This window comes from Diuraphis noxia, unplaced genomic scaffold (assembly GCF_037042655.1).
Source record: "Diuraphis noxia isolate RWA-SAM2 unplaced genomic scaffold, SU_Dnox_SAM2 contig0002, whole genome shotgun sequence".
In the NCBI taxonomy this organism is placed as follows: Eukaryota; Metazoa; Arthropoda; class Insecta; order Hemiptera; family Aphididae; genus Diuraphis; species Diuraphis noxia.
In genome coordinates, this window is record NW_028301712.1 from 71,750,986 (window position 1) to 71,765,910 (window position 14,925).

General features: G+C 31.9%; 1 protein-coding gene across 1 annotated transcript in view; it reads left to right on the forward strand.

The window, feature by feature from the left end:
* The first annotated feature begins 4,156 nt into the window (after positions 1 to 4,156).
* The window catches only part of LOC107161897 (insulin-like peptide receptor), a 56,270-nt gene continuing 45,501 nt past the window's right edge, over positions 4,157 to 14,925 (forward strand). The window contains exon 1 of the mRNA XM_015508495.2: positions 4,157 to 4,735. The gene's annotated coding sequence lies outside the window, so the exon portion shown is untranslated. The remainder of the gene's footprint in view (positions 4,736 to 14,925) is intronic.

Genomic DNA, 14,925 nt, shown 5'->3' on the forward strand with positions numbered 1-14,925 from the left:
CAAAGCCTTAAGCCGTCGCCGTCAACCACCCACCACTATCAAATTAATCAACATTATCAACAACATCAGCCCACTCACCATCCAGCCCAGCCAAGCAGTCATAGTCATATCTATAACACTGAACCATAAGCCTATTACAATATCATCTATTTAGTTGGCCGCATGTCACATTATAACACCAAATAAATTTAACGACTATTTTAATTATCTTGGATCAAAATTCGTAACAGGAGGAGACATAAATGCTAAGCATACTCAAAGGGGATGCCATACAAATAACCCTCGTGGTGACCTCCTACACCGTATATAACACTTAGTAATATAAAATACTCTCACCCCCTTCTCACACATACTGGCTCAACTCACCCAGGAAAAGACCTGGTACACTCGATATTTATAAAATGAAAATCTAAAACAGTCTTAACTGTCTTATAACAAATTTACATGAACTCTGCTCAGACCACTCCCCTGTTCTGTTTACAATTGACTTGAATCTCCCTCCGATATTGATCATGCAAATAATTCATTTACCATTTCCATCCAAACAGCCACCTAGTCCTCGTCTACTCCAATACCTCCAAAATCCACAAAATAAAATCTCCCTACCTACGTTAGACATCTAATTTGCTATTAAGCGTCGACCTATCTGGCAAAGAACCCAGTATCCCTCTGACAAACGCCACTATAATAATCTAACACAATAACTAAAACGCACTCTCTCCGAAATTCGAACAGAGATTTTTAACAAACATCTCCCCTCAGTTCCTCACTTACCACAAAAATAACTTGATATGGAAAACTGCGAAAAATATATTACGAACTCCACCACAAACATATACGTCCTTAAAAATCCAGACGGTACCTGGACAACAAGCGACGAATAAAAGGTAGACATTTTCCACGAACACCTTTCATAGACTTTTAAACCACACTACTCATCGTTACTTATTCCCAACTAAGTTGACAAAATAAACACACCTCTTGATTTTCCTTTGCCAATGACAATTCCACCCAAACATATAATATCTCCTCATGAATTTGCATATCTAATTAATAAATCACAGAAATACTAATCTCCCGGTTACGATTTAGTATAGAAATTTAGTGTAGAAACCTACTGACAAACTAATTCAATCTTAATATTCATGTTTTATTTTCATTATTGTAATACCTCCACTGGGATTCAGTTATTCTTGTTGTTCTTTTTTGAAACAGATTAAATAAAACATTGTAAAAATAAAACAAAAAACACTATATTGCATATACATTTCTAGTCTGAAAAATCTCTACAAGCCTGACTGCCTGAGTGGTTCTATACTGCGCACATTATGTTTTGCTATGTTGTACATTTGTAAGACGGAGACAACATTGAACACATGCGAGTGTAGCGTCCTGTGAACTATTAATAATTGTCAATTTAATGTTGTGACAACAATGATATTTCTTAGTACACAATATTATATTTTTTCAACATTTTATAAAAATAGGCAAGTTTTTGCGTTAGTATTTTAATACTACTGGCTGCATTTAAAATGAAATAGGAAAACATTTTCATATTGCCAAATCACTCCTTCTCCAAATGATGCCTACTGCTAGTAATGATTTGTAATTAATAATTATATTGTATTTGCGTATTGAATACTGGTTTTATTTTGTATTACAGATTACAGTTGTTTTCGTTAAAAAAATTAATTATTGTTAATATAATTACCTAACTAAACGAAGGATGAATTAATGAATGAATGAATTAATTAATTAATGAACTACCTACTATTGAAATTTAACTTGATATTATTATTCTTCAAGGCATTAATGATTGCTCCCCTCTAATTCAACACGGCCCTTCAGCCATCCCCGTTGATGTGTTTTATCTAGTAAGTCTTATGTATTATGTACGGTATACCTATACATAGTTTATTTCTCAAGATATTAGTTTATTGTCACGAAAGCCTTTTGTTGTTACGAAACGAGACTAACATGAATTTAAATAATAGAATAATTCACATACTGAAATACAATACAAAGTAAATGTTGTTCCAGTTTGTCCATTTCAAGTGTATAGCAATATAACATGAGATGGATTAGGGGTTGTTATTCATTTTTCATATTATACAATAGTAGGTACAATACATGAATAGCATTTTTGTTTAATATTGTTACCCTTAATCATGGGCACATTTATTGACAATGTCACAATATTATACACATAAAGGCACGCAAAGTGTAGTAACCATTGATTTTTGACGCGGGTGAGAACCTTTGTCAATTATTACTTTTTTTCATGAATAATAATAAATATTTATAATCAATAGACGAATAGTGATGATATTATGTAGTAGGTTTATAATTTAATATATACACCTGTGTAAGGAGCATGTAATTCGATTGTAAATTTCTGGAAGAACTCACAATTACGTGCTACGCACTTGTAATATAAATTATATGTATGATGTATGAATGTCAGAATGTCATGACCTTAAGACAATTCTTTTCGGTTTTTTTTTTTTAAATTCTACCCAGAATCAATTAACAGATCGGGAATCTGACAAATATATGTCATAGAGCAAGGGGGTCACCAGAGAGGGTATGACGGTGTACTTGCTTCCCTTCCTATAGAATTTTAAATTTGTTTTCCAAAGCATTATCTGTAACGCGTCAATTTAGTAAACGTGGATTACTTTTAAAATTTAAGCATTTAAATATATTATAAAAAAAATCTTCATTTATTTTTAAAATAATCCCCCCTAGACAAAAGTCTGGGAAACCCATACATTGACATATTTCTGTATGTTAATTAAGTTAATTATTATTATAAAATTAATTAGTTAAGTTTATTATATAATTTAAGATGTCAAAAAACATGGAAATTATATTGCAATAATTATTTTAGAAAAGCGTCTATAGATTTCAACGACAACAATAAATTATTAATCAGTAAAATATTTTCTTAGAACGTCTATGCCGGAAGTAAATTGTGCACAACGTCCTTGCGTCCACCGCAAATTACGCCTCTGGTTTACACGGCGAGCGTATCGCGGGCCAAAATAATATTCTGTTTACTATAATATGCTAATTTGTGTACTATTATACGGCTGAGGCGGAGTATATAATAATATTATTATCCTTAAGCGGCGAACACGTGTTCGAAACGTTCGCTTCATTATAATATCTTTTATCGTGCATGCCTAGCCGCCCAAGTTTACAGTGACGGACGACCGTTTATCATTATTCATTAATTTATATCGTTATAATGCAATACAGTGTATAAACGTATAACAGAAATAGACACACTTCGTATTTTCCGGTTCACCGATTTCTGAAATTTCAGCTCGTCGCGCGTCGGTGTAAAATCGGGTAGGTAGTCGACAACCGCGGTATCGTAGCATTCGTAGCAATATTACTGTTACTATTGGTATTTGGTGATAAACTATAAGAGCCGATGGTAGTCCCGGGCATTGCTATCAATGTGGAATCGGCGTATTATCGTGTCATAAAATGGAACCGGACGAGAGGGGCTTTGGCGGACAATCGTTATGTCCGTTATGGTGTATAGTTCTCCCCGTGTCGACGGCCCGGCCGGCGGAAATCGCTCCATCGCGGCTATCGATTTGGCAAACAACGTTTCCGAAATATTATTATAGTTGGCGCACACGACGACTACGACGACGATCCGGACGTCCAGCGGCGCGTCGAATAATAACACAACGAACAGTTATGGGGTTATACGGAGCGTTGGCCGTTGATAATCACGCACGATTTCAATGACCCTGTATATGTGCCGTTGTGCTTGTGTATATTATATATATTTTTTCGGTGTTGTTGTTTCCCGTAAAAGCCGGCCGGCCGTCCCGCCGAGTCGCGGCTGCCGAGCGCGACCGACCTTGACCCCGCGGTCGTCTTACGCATGCGCTGCGACCGGACAAAAACATTCTCCCTCTTTCGGCGGCGGCGACTGATCGGATCCGAGGCGGCGGCGGCGGCTCAGCTCCTCAAGGCGCGCGCAAACGTCGACTGCTGCTGCGGAATTCACCGACGATGAACACGCGCGCACACACACACACTCACACACACTAGTACCACGCACGATATCATATGAGCTTACTCACGCGCGAGTTTCTAGGTTATGTTATTGTTCGTTCGTATTGCTCGTGTATGATCGCATGTTATTATTATCATCATCATTATTATTATTATTACTATTATTTAATATTATTATTAATAATAATAATATTTCATCGCTCCGCTGCCGGAGGGGGAGCAGTGAGAGCGGTTCGAAAACTACCGACTAGAGGACACGTTTTTTTTCGTCGACGGCGCAGATTTCCTAAACGATTGAACGCCAAACCGTCGTTGTCGTCGTCGTTTATATTCTCTTATCGCGCGTTTCGCTTTTTCACAGTTCTCGTCCTCGGCGGATGGATGTTGTAATAGTAAAATAATAATAATTAACCTCTTATAATATCATCATTGTTATTATTAATATTATTACTATAGTCGTGTGCGTGCGCGCTGTGGCCTGTGTGCAGCGTACAGTTTCGTTCCGAGTTTCCAATCGTCGGGACTTTCGGCGAAAACGTCGAATCCGTGTGTGCTCCCATTTTACGTCGACAAGACGTTTGATCGTCACGCTTCCCGAAAAACCACGTACGTGACGCTCGTCGCGCATCTCATCGGCTCGGCGGTCGCCGCAGACGGCAAACGGGCCAGACAGTGGTACGGTGGCACGACACACAAGGTAAATAGAGCTAGGCCAGGACAGATGTTAAGTAAAATATCTCTCATCGTACGCTCACGTGTTTATCATCACAGTCGCGGGGGCAAACGCCAAACGTGTAATGTGTTCTGCATGCCGTCCGCCCGGCACCGCGTGACAATAATATTTTAATGACATTAACAACGTCGACGTGTGACCACAAAGAGTGCCATAATATTATAGCGCACGAAACCGCCACCGCCGCGCTGAGTAATTAATGCTCTCTCGACAGCTTTCGGTGATAGCGTTTACTCGACTGAGTGTACTGTACGGTCTGCAGACTGCAACAACAACAATATTAAAATATATCAGTAGGTCGATCGTCAGTCGTCACTCACTACTGTGTGTGTGTTTGCTGTCTGTCCGGGGGGGGGGGGCTGTCTGGTGTAACGGACTGCGACTATTGTTTTTTTTTTCGTGTCAATTACGTAATTATTGATTGTTCACCTTTCGCAGTTGTCATCGTCGTCGGCTGATCGACAAAAATATACTAATTACTGATTAATAATATCGAATAGTTTAGTATTGTACAACTTAATGCAGGGTGCATGCGTGTCAGTTATACGTTTTCAAGAATATTCTCAACGACAACTACTACTGTTACTGAAGGGGGTGGGGGTAAATTGCTTATACGGGGATTATTACAGAGGATTAGAGGAGGGAAATGTAAGTATTTTTTATGATATTACCCGCTAAAGTCTGTGTGTTGTAACTTGTAACACAACGACAACCTGTTATTTAAATTAGGATCATAAAAATAAGGCCAGGTGAACTCACCACAGCGTTCTTTAACGCTAGTTTCGGAAATAGCTATAACCCCAAACCCCTTCCCCTCTCCCCATCATAATGCCACCACGGTGTTGGATGCACGTGGTAGGTCCTCGTGTTTTCCATCCGTACAATTCACGTAATATTTCCACAGACCACATTCAGAGTTTATCGCTAATGATTAGCTTCAACACATTGAGTAACAGTAGTAACACACACGTTCGTCGTCGTTCTTGACATTCAAATTTGGTTATCGAGTGAAGGGTATAATAAATTATAATAATATAACATATACTGATATACCTTACCTATACTTACCCGTAAAAAAACCGAACGAGACGAAGTTGTCGATAGTAATTGTATGAAGAAGAATGTCTCGACAGTCAGATAGGTATAATATTATAATCAGAAAACGTGGTTTGCTTTCATTTTTACAACGGATTTGTATTTTTACGTTTGAAATTATATATGGTGGATGTTTTTTTTCTAACAGTTATCAAGAACGTGACTGCTTGAGGTTTGTATTGTTTGTAATGCAGTATATGTACGTTGAATAAACAATGGGACGGTAAATGTCGGCGCAGCGCCCTCTCATAATATTATAATAATGTGAACGACGACGAAAAGGGGTTATTGCCACGCAATACGATTCAACGTTTTTTATTTTTTGTTTACCATTTTTTAAACTGAGACTAATATTATTAGAACACCGAACTCTCCGGTGACCGGTGATGTAGATTAAAATTTAATATAATTTCGTGGATTAGAATTATCACTGATCGTGGTTTCGTTATTCTTTTTTTACTTTTACTTCGAATCGTGCTACGACAAATCCATCATTCGACAGTGTGAAGTATTACGACACATAATCCATTTAAATTGTCATACGGATAAATAAATATCAATTTCTGAATTATTTACTCCACATGTAGCGGTTTAACACATAGTTTATTTTAAAGTAATACAATGCCAATTTATTTAACGTAGTTTTTTGCTGTTTTTATATTAATTATTGTTGTATTCCGTCACGTTTAAAATTTGTAAATCGTTTCGTCACTCAATGCTTGTGATTTGTAACTCCGAATTCCGATAGACGATAGTACTTATTAGTACTGTCCAAGGTACTACTACTTTGATTTTACTAACTGTATGCCGATGTATTCTGTATACATTAGAACTAGAAGCCATTAGACATAAAATAGTTATGGAAAACGAGCTTGTATGCCGAGAATAATATGAATCAATATCAATAAAAGACAACTGGAATGGTCAATTATGTTGATTATTTTTTATTGACCTACTTTATGTAATATGTTTAACTGATATATAATATAATATAAGATTGATGAAACATATTCGAGAGTGATCACATACTTTTGAAGAAAATATACTGTTGATATTAAATGTAGCCAGATATCTGTTGTAGTGTTGTATATTTATAATCAATTATACAAACATATTACAATTATTATAACATATTACACACAATATATAAATGTATTTTTAGTTGTTTTTCTAACTCTCGTCCCGTTAATTTCAACTTGCGGCCCGCGTAAAGGTGCGTCCCCATTGGCTTGCGGCTAAGCCGCGCGGCTTTGCCGTTCGGCTTCAATATTTTGGTGCAGACGCGAGGCCGCCCGGCTTTTGTAGCCGATCGGCTGAAGCCGCGGGTTCCTGATGGTTTTCGGTAAACATCAAAGAAAGCCGCGTGGCTTATTTAGTGAGGACGATGGCCGACAAAACAAACAAAATGAAATCAATAAACTTCTACAATCACTTAAATAATATATTCAGTATAACACTATAACTATTAATAAAAAAATTATTTTTAGTGTCTATTTACATTTTACATGTTAGTTTAGCCCATAAATGAAACTCTATTTGAATTATATTATTTTAATAGGGATAGGTAAGTCTTTGGCAACCAACATTAAAACATTTTCAGTCGTAAGTCTCCAGTTGCTAATGTTTTTTGATACAATTCACCATGCTTCACCATGATGAGGTTCTGCTGCAATACTCCTCTTTTTAATATCCTCTTGTACTTCTTCAGTTCCATTTAATACTTCCAATCAGCGGCGTAGCCAGGATTTTTTTCGGGGGGGGGGGGGGCTGATTTGAAGTTTTGAAGTTCAAATTTATAGAAATTTGCCCAAGCATCACCAAAATCTGGATCAATTTTAACAGTTCTATTAAAATTATTTTTCCTATAATGACGCTTCAAATTTTCTCCATAGCTATTTGAAACAAAACTTATGGAAAACTAAGTGTTGAATTTTTTAACCTTAGATATAAATACAAACAATTTTATGAATTTTGAACTACAAAATAATTTGCAAATATTCATGGTTTTGACGAATTTTTGTCAATATTTGAACTTCAAATGCTAATAAAAAAAAAATTGTGCCTATGTATTCTTATAATTTTTTAATCACTATAATAATAACTTATGAGGAACTTTGTATTACATTTTCAAGTTTTTTTGGCGATCCAACATTTTTTTACTGACACCGACAAAAAAATTCTCATAAAAATTGAAAATTTCAGTAGTGTAATAACTCAAAAAAAGTCAAAAATGACAGTGATTAGTTTTTAAATTACAACCATATAAAAAAATCGATTTGGTCGAAAACTGGTTTTGCGTAAAAATTCCGTTTTTCTGTCACTTGTTTTGTTGTTTTTATCGATTTTTTTGAAAACTGTTGGAAAATTTTTACTTTTGACCTCTATAATGCACCAAGGATATTCACATTTCCACCAGAAACCATCCCCAAAGTTTGAAATTGAAGCATTATTTTGACTAGTTATGTTGTACATAGACAAAAAAAAAAAACACATCATTGTAAAATCAATACATTCATCACTCCGTTCAGAATTTAAAAACTAATTTTTTTAAATGCAATTACTATAATATTATTTTAATTAAGGAGATTGGAAACGTGATTTTCTGTCTTTGTCTAACACACACGTGGAACATACAATACGCCTGACAAAAATTAAGGTACTTCTAGACTCTAGTTGCCTGATTTAAAATATGTAAAGATTTTTGAATTGGTATACAAGTTTACCCTGCATCGGTCGAAGCATATTTTTAATATATTTAATAAAAAATTTGCAAATTCATAAAATTTAAAATATTTATTCTTATCAAAATATTGCTACCATCGAAAAAGTGCTTCGACCGATGCAAAGTAAACTTGTATAGTGTATTCCAATTAACATATCTATACATATTTTAAAGCGAACAACTAGAAGTACCGTAATTTTTGTCTGGCGTATTCTACTCGTATGTTTCACATGTGTTAGACAAAGACAGAAAATCACCGCTTCCAATCCCCTTAAATATAATTTGTTTGGAAATCTATCTAGGTACGTATTTTGCACATATTTCAATGTTTTTTAACTAACATTTTTGGTTTTATCCAATGTACCTATATTGTTTGAAAAATAGCTTTTTCGAGTCGTAGGTACTCAGACTGATTGGATGAACTGGAAAGTACAATTATTATTACTATCACAAGTATATGGTGTTAATATTATCAAAATACTTGAAAATTTAATACAAAGTTCCTCATAAGTTATTCTTATAGTGATTAAAAAATTATAAAAATACATAGGCACGATTTTTTTTTATTAGCATTTGAAGTTTAAATATTGACTTAATACGTAAAAATTACGACAAATTTCAAATTATCTTAGATCGAAATTCATAAAAAATGTTCTTTTGAATTCTAAGATTTGAGAATTTAATACAAGGCTCATAATATAGTTTTGCAATAGCAGATGAAAAATAAAAGAAATATATAGCCACATTTTTTTTTTACATGCATTCAAATTTTAATTTTGACAACATACGTAAAAATCACGAAAATTCGTAAATTATTTTATTTTAGAAATTCATAAAAAATTTTCCTTTTATACCTAAGATTTGAAAATTTAATACAAGATTCCTTACAAATTTGTCAATCTTTATCACAAAAAAAAATGTTCACCAGAAATTCAAATTAAATTTTTATTAGCATTTGAATTTCAAATATTGACAAAAATTCGTCAAAACCATGAATATTTGTAAATTATTTTGTAGTTTAAAATTCATAATATTGTTTGTATTTATATCTAAGGTTATAAAATGTAACACCAAGTTTTCAATAAGTTTTGCTTAAAATATCTGTAGAGAAAATTTGAAGCGTCATTATAGGAAAAATGTTTTGAACGTTTGAGTTTTAAATTTTTATGAAATCGCGTAATGATAACGATTTATCCTCAAACCAGGTATTCGTATATCTTATGATAATATAAGGTATTATGAATTATGATAACTACATGATAACTACATTAATTTATTAACCATGCCTTATGTAAAATAGCAAAATGCGTATTAATTGAAAAATAAAATATTTGTTTCAAAATAGAATATATGACAATATTTAAATATAATATATCCTAGACTGACAAATCATCTCCGTTCAGAATCGTTTTTCGTATACAATGATACCTATCATTGCATTCAAATTTAATCCCATCCATTACAGTAACCTACTGTACAGCAGAGCGACATCCACGACTTACCCGCTTTTTTTTTTTCATTGATGTGTTGAAATTTACAAACAATTTAGCTAACAAATAAATTGTAATTCAGTTAAAACCAGGTGCTACAAATCGTCGCGATATTTGTGTATAATTTTTAGTTATTTAAAACCATAACACGCTATTATGGGAGACAAATTAAATTTTTAGTTAATTGTGTTAGGAACAATTAAATAAACTTAAACGTGGTTGATAATTAGATGAATTATTGTTAATCTGTCAACCTTGATAAGTTGAATGAAGACGTATATGTCGAGGGGCCTGTGTATACATTAACACAAAAGAATAAATATTCAAAAATTTTCTTATTTTGAAAACAGTTCGACACTTTAACACGGTGACATTGGTGTTGGTAGATGTATGATGCATCGGTCTTTTAGACGATATTGACGGTCGTCGGTCGGTATCATGATGATGATGAATGATTATGATTGATAATGAATAATTAATAATTATAAATAGACAAATAGTAAATACTGAATAATCAATAATATTATCAACATACTATAATCGTTGGTTATCGTTTTTGTACCGTTTGTTTACCATTCGTCAAAATATCGCAAGTACCTGCAGGTCCTGCAGTATTGTTTACACATCAATATACCAAACTATAGAAGAATATTCAAAATATTGAAAATGTATACAATGTAAACTATTTTTATAAAATTATGTTTTAACTTGAATATGCATTAATCATTGCTAATAAAAAAAAAAGATCTGAGCAAAAAAAAATTAAGATAATTCATCGTATGACAAAAATTGTTAATATTATAATATTGTATTATGATAAGTAAATAATTTAAGAAAAATACTCATGTCAGCCAATTCTCAAAAATTATATTTTAAAAAAAGTTACTGCTTTTCAAATTAATTTAACCAAAAAAAAAAAAAAATTCTAAAAAATATCAATTAGAACAAAAGTTATTCCAAAAGTCAGTTCTATCTGTTACACCTTATAAACATACGTACCTTATATATGAAGGTATTTTTTATTCCTTAAATCGTCCAGTTCTATTGTGAACTATGCTGATGAGCAAATAATGCATAACTCACAAATCGAACGATGCTTCTTTCTAACAAAAAAGGTTTTAAATTTTAATGAACAATTGGATGCGCTAACTGTGTACGGCCAACATAATACACCCAAACTACTAAGTACTAAGTTATACTAAGTAAAATCAAAATAATTAACGATTTTTTTTTATTACGTTTTATGAACTAACATCATCAGCTATATAGGATGAAAAAATCTTATCTTATTATTGACAATAGTACCTATCTTGTAATTTTCTTTGTTATTTTGATGATAACCTTTACATCGAAAACAGTAATCTTTATAATTCGTTTTTGATAATTTTGTTTTTAGAATTAAATTAATTAATTTACTATGAACAATTATAGAATCTAAGAAAGTAATTACCGTAGTATTATAGGTAACAGCTTATTGACTTCTAACACTCAATTTAATTTGTTGTGAATTTCAAATTAAGATTTAAAGAAGACAAACTGGTAAAACGCTGTCCCAATTTTCATGTGCTTTGAATTAATTGTTTTCTATAAATAAGCTTACCATATTATCACGATGGGCTAAATATTATTAAAATAAAAAAACTAAATTTAAATCGCGTGAATAATGTTAATGATATTAGTGATATAACTATACGTCTACTTATGATTATATGAGTAACGCAATTAATTAGGTATGCATTGTAAAGACTATATTATACTATAGTCTTTTTCTATGAAAATTTAATGCTCGTAATTGAATATTTCCGGAATATTATGGAACAAAACGGAATAGTATAAGTACAATATTAATTACAATGCATATTATGTTTGTGACCAGTGACATAATCATTTAGCGTGTGCAAACTATACTAAGTGGCAACTCTTTTGGTAACACGCAGCAATTACATTAAAATTACCATGATCAAATCTTACGTATTATTTTAAAAGGTTCTTATTAAGAAGTCTGTAATGTTTAACTTGATTGAGTGGCTATCAAGTTTTTGTTTACTGTGGTATTCATTTTTTTTTTACTACAACATTTTCACGAAATTGTTCGTCCTGAATAGTCGTGATAGGTACCAAAACTTAGATAACCCATTTTAGGCCTCCGATGGTTATGCGTATATTTTTGTGTATAACAATATGGCGGTACTGTTATACTTTTAAGAAAATATTGTATTGATACACAATAGGTATGACGACTATGACGTTCCATTTAATATTTCGTAAGTTTGCTACAGGTAGGTATTTAAAGAATTTAGAAGGTTTGAGATTTATTCGATATTCTTTTTATTTTTTGTATAAGTTTTGAAAAAAAAACCAAGAGAAATTCGATTATATTATAATATATTTAGTTTTTAAATTAATGTTAAAAAAAGGTGGACAAGTGATGGGTACAGCGGGTGTCGAGTTCTCGAGTGGGTCTGCACTGGAATGCAAATGTTTTAAATTTGATGTGAAATCTTCAAGTATCTACGAATATTTGTTTTTGAATTACAATAAAATAACAAAATCATTCTATGAGAAATCGTTCGTTTATGATGGATATTTTTAAAATTTTTTTTTTTAAATATGACTTTATTGTGAAATATTACGATCTACAGGGATGTACAATAAGTAATAATTATGGTGAAAAGAAAGAAAAACTATAAACTAAAGATAACATGTTAGAAAATCTCTCATTAGAGACACCTAGTGGCTTTACAATAATATTTACAATTTATTACAATGACATTTAATTTAAGCAATTTATAAAATTTTTAAATCGCGGCACCAGTTCCGTTTGAGGCGTCTGGTTGGATTTCCGGGAAGTGCTGGTGTAGCAAGGTCCTTGATGAGCTGTTTGGGGTTGGATTGAAGTTTTGCGTGGAAGTGTTTGTAATATAGAGTGGCTGTATCGTTGACAGAGCGGATTTTGAGATCGGAGTTTATAATGTTATTGGAGACATACCAAGGTGCATCTGTAATTAGACGACAGCAGATATTTTGGAAGGCTTGGATGGTTCTCTTGTTTGATTTTTTGGGAGACCCCCATACTACCACCCCGTATGCCCAAAGTGGTTGTAGGTGAGTTTTGTATAATAATATTTTAATGTTTAATGTTGCAGGAGTGGCCTTAGTAGGTGCAGTCTTGAATTCAATTTTTTGCGTTTATTCTTGAGGTGAGCTGACCATGTTAGTCGTCTGTCAAATATCAAGCCAAGATATTTAACTTCGTTTGAATGAGGGGTCATAATATTATTCATTGTTACTGGAGGACAGTAATGATGGATATCAATAATCAATGTTGAAAACATTGAAATTCAAACGCTCTGACACTCATAAAAAATTAATTTGACTTTATGGTAAATTTTTATAGGCAAGAATTTATAGGTAGAACAATTTTTGAGGAATTTTATTTAATACAATTTTCAATTTTTTTGACCAAGTGAAAAAATTTGTATCGACAATAATTTAAAAAAAAACTAATATAAATAAATGTCTTAGCCTAACTATCAAATAGCTCTAAAAAGTCAAAATATTTTAAGAACTTTATTGTTGATATGCTGCTTATATAAACATTTGGTAAAAATGTCATGTATGTAGTTTTTTAAAAATTACACCAGAAAAGAGTAAAATCGATTTTGTCAAAAACTAGTATAAAAAATACGTTGATTGTTCTGATTGTTCTTTTTTGAAACAGATTAAATAAAACATTAAAAAACAAAATTAAAATTAAAAATAAGTAAATGAGCATAAAAATTCCCATTTTTACTTAATATCTTTTTTTTGTTTTACCAATATCTGAGAATTTTTAATTTTAACCTTCCACCAACTATAGATTCAATTTTCATACAAGAAAAAATACTGAAGTTGAAAATCGGAGCATTATAATATCTTTATAAGTTATTAATTTTTATTCTATTCTTGTCACATAATTTTATTGATTACAAAAACTGTACAATTGAAATTTAAAAATATATAATATTAATATGTCATCTCTATGACGTATCTATGCTTACAAAAATTAATAGTTATTAATTTTAACTTTCAAAAAAATATTGTATGCATTTACATACAACTGTAGACAGTAGTGTATTATTAAATATCTTATACAATTTATATTGTATAATATATAAAGTATTTAAATTATTATGTGTAATCTGTAATTTGAGTAGTTACTTTTGTGTTTGTCCTTCACCCATAATAAGAAAGAAGTCAAAATATTTTATCATTTAAAAAATAAAAAACAATGAATGTCAAATAACTGTAATGCCAACACATCGATGTACAATTTATTTTATTTGACTAATTTAAACTCTACCTACATCTTTTACGTAATTAAACGACCTTTTAAAGTGGGCATTTAAATCTCACATATCATATGATTTTATTCAGTTAACACTTTAAAAGGGTTATAATAATTAATAATAACATTTTGTCTATAATTTTAGTAGTTTGATGTTTTCGAATCATAAAGTTTAATAAATAATAGGAACATCATAACATGAATGTATTACTTGAATTTAATACGACGAATAATTATTGTCCATCATGTTCACAATTACAGCCAATAGGTACCTAACAGTTTTATTATATTTTAACTGTGTTACAGCTTAGTAAATTAGTAAATATGTATAATATGATTTATACTTTACTCATTTTCTATTCGTAATTTTAGCTCGACAAGTTGAAATGCGTTTACTATATTATATAAGTCAATCATAAGACCAGTCTGGTCTAAAGCGGACTAATACGTAAATGGTGTGGAGGTCTATTAAATTAGTAAAGGAGGTGTTACGGTTACCAATGGGTTTCTTGTTCAACAC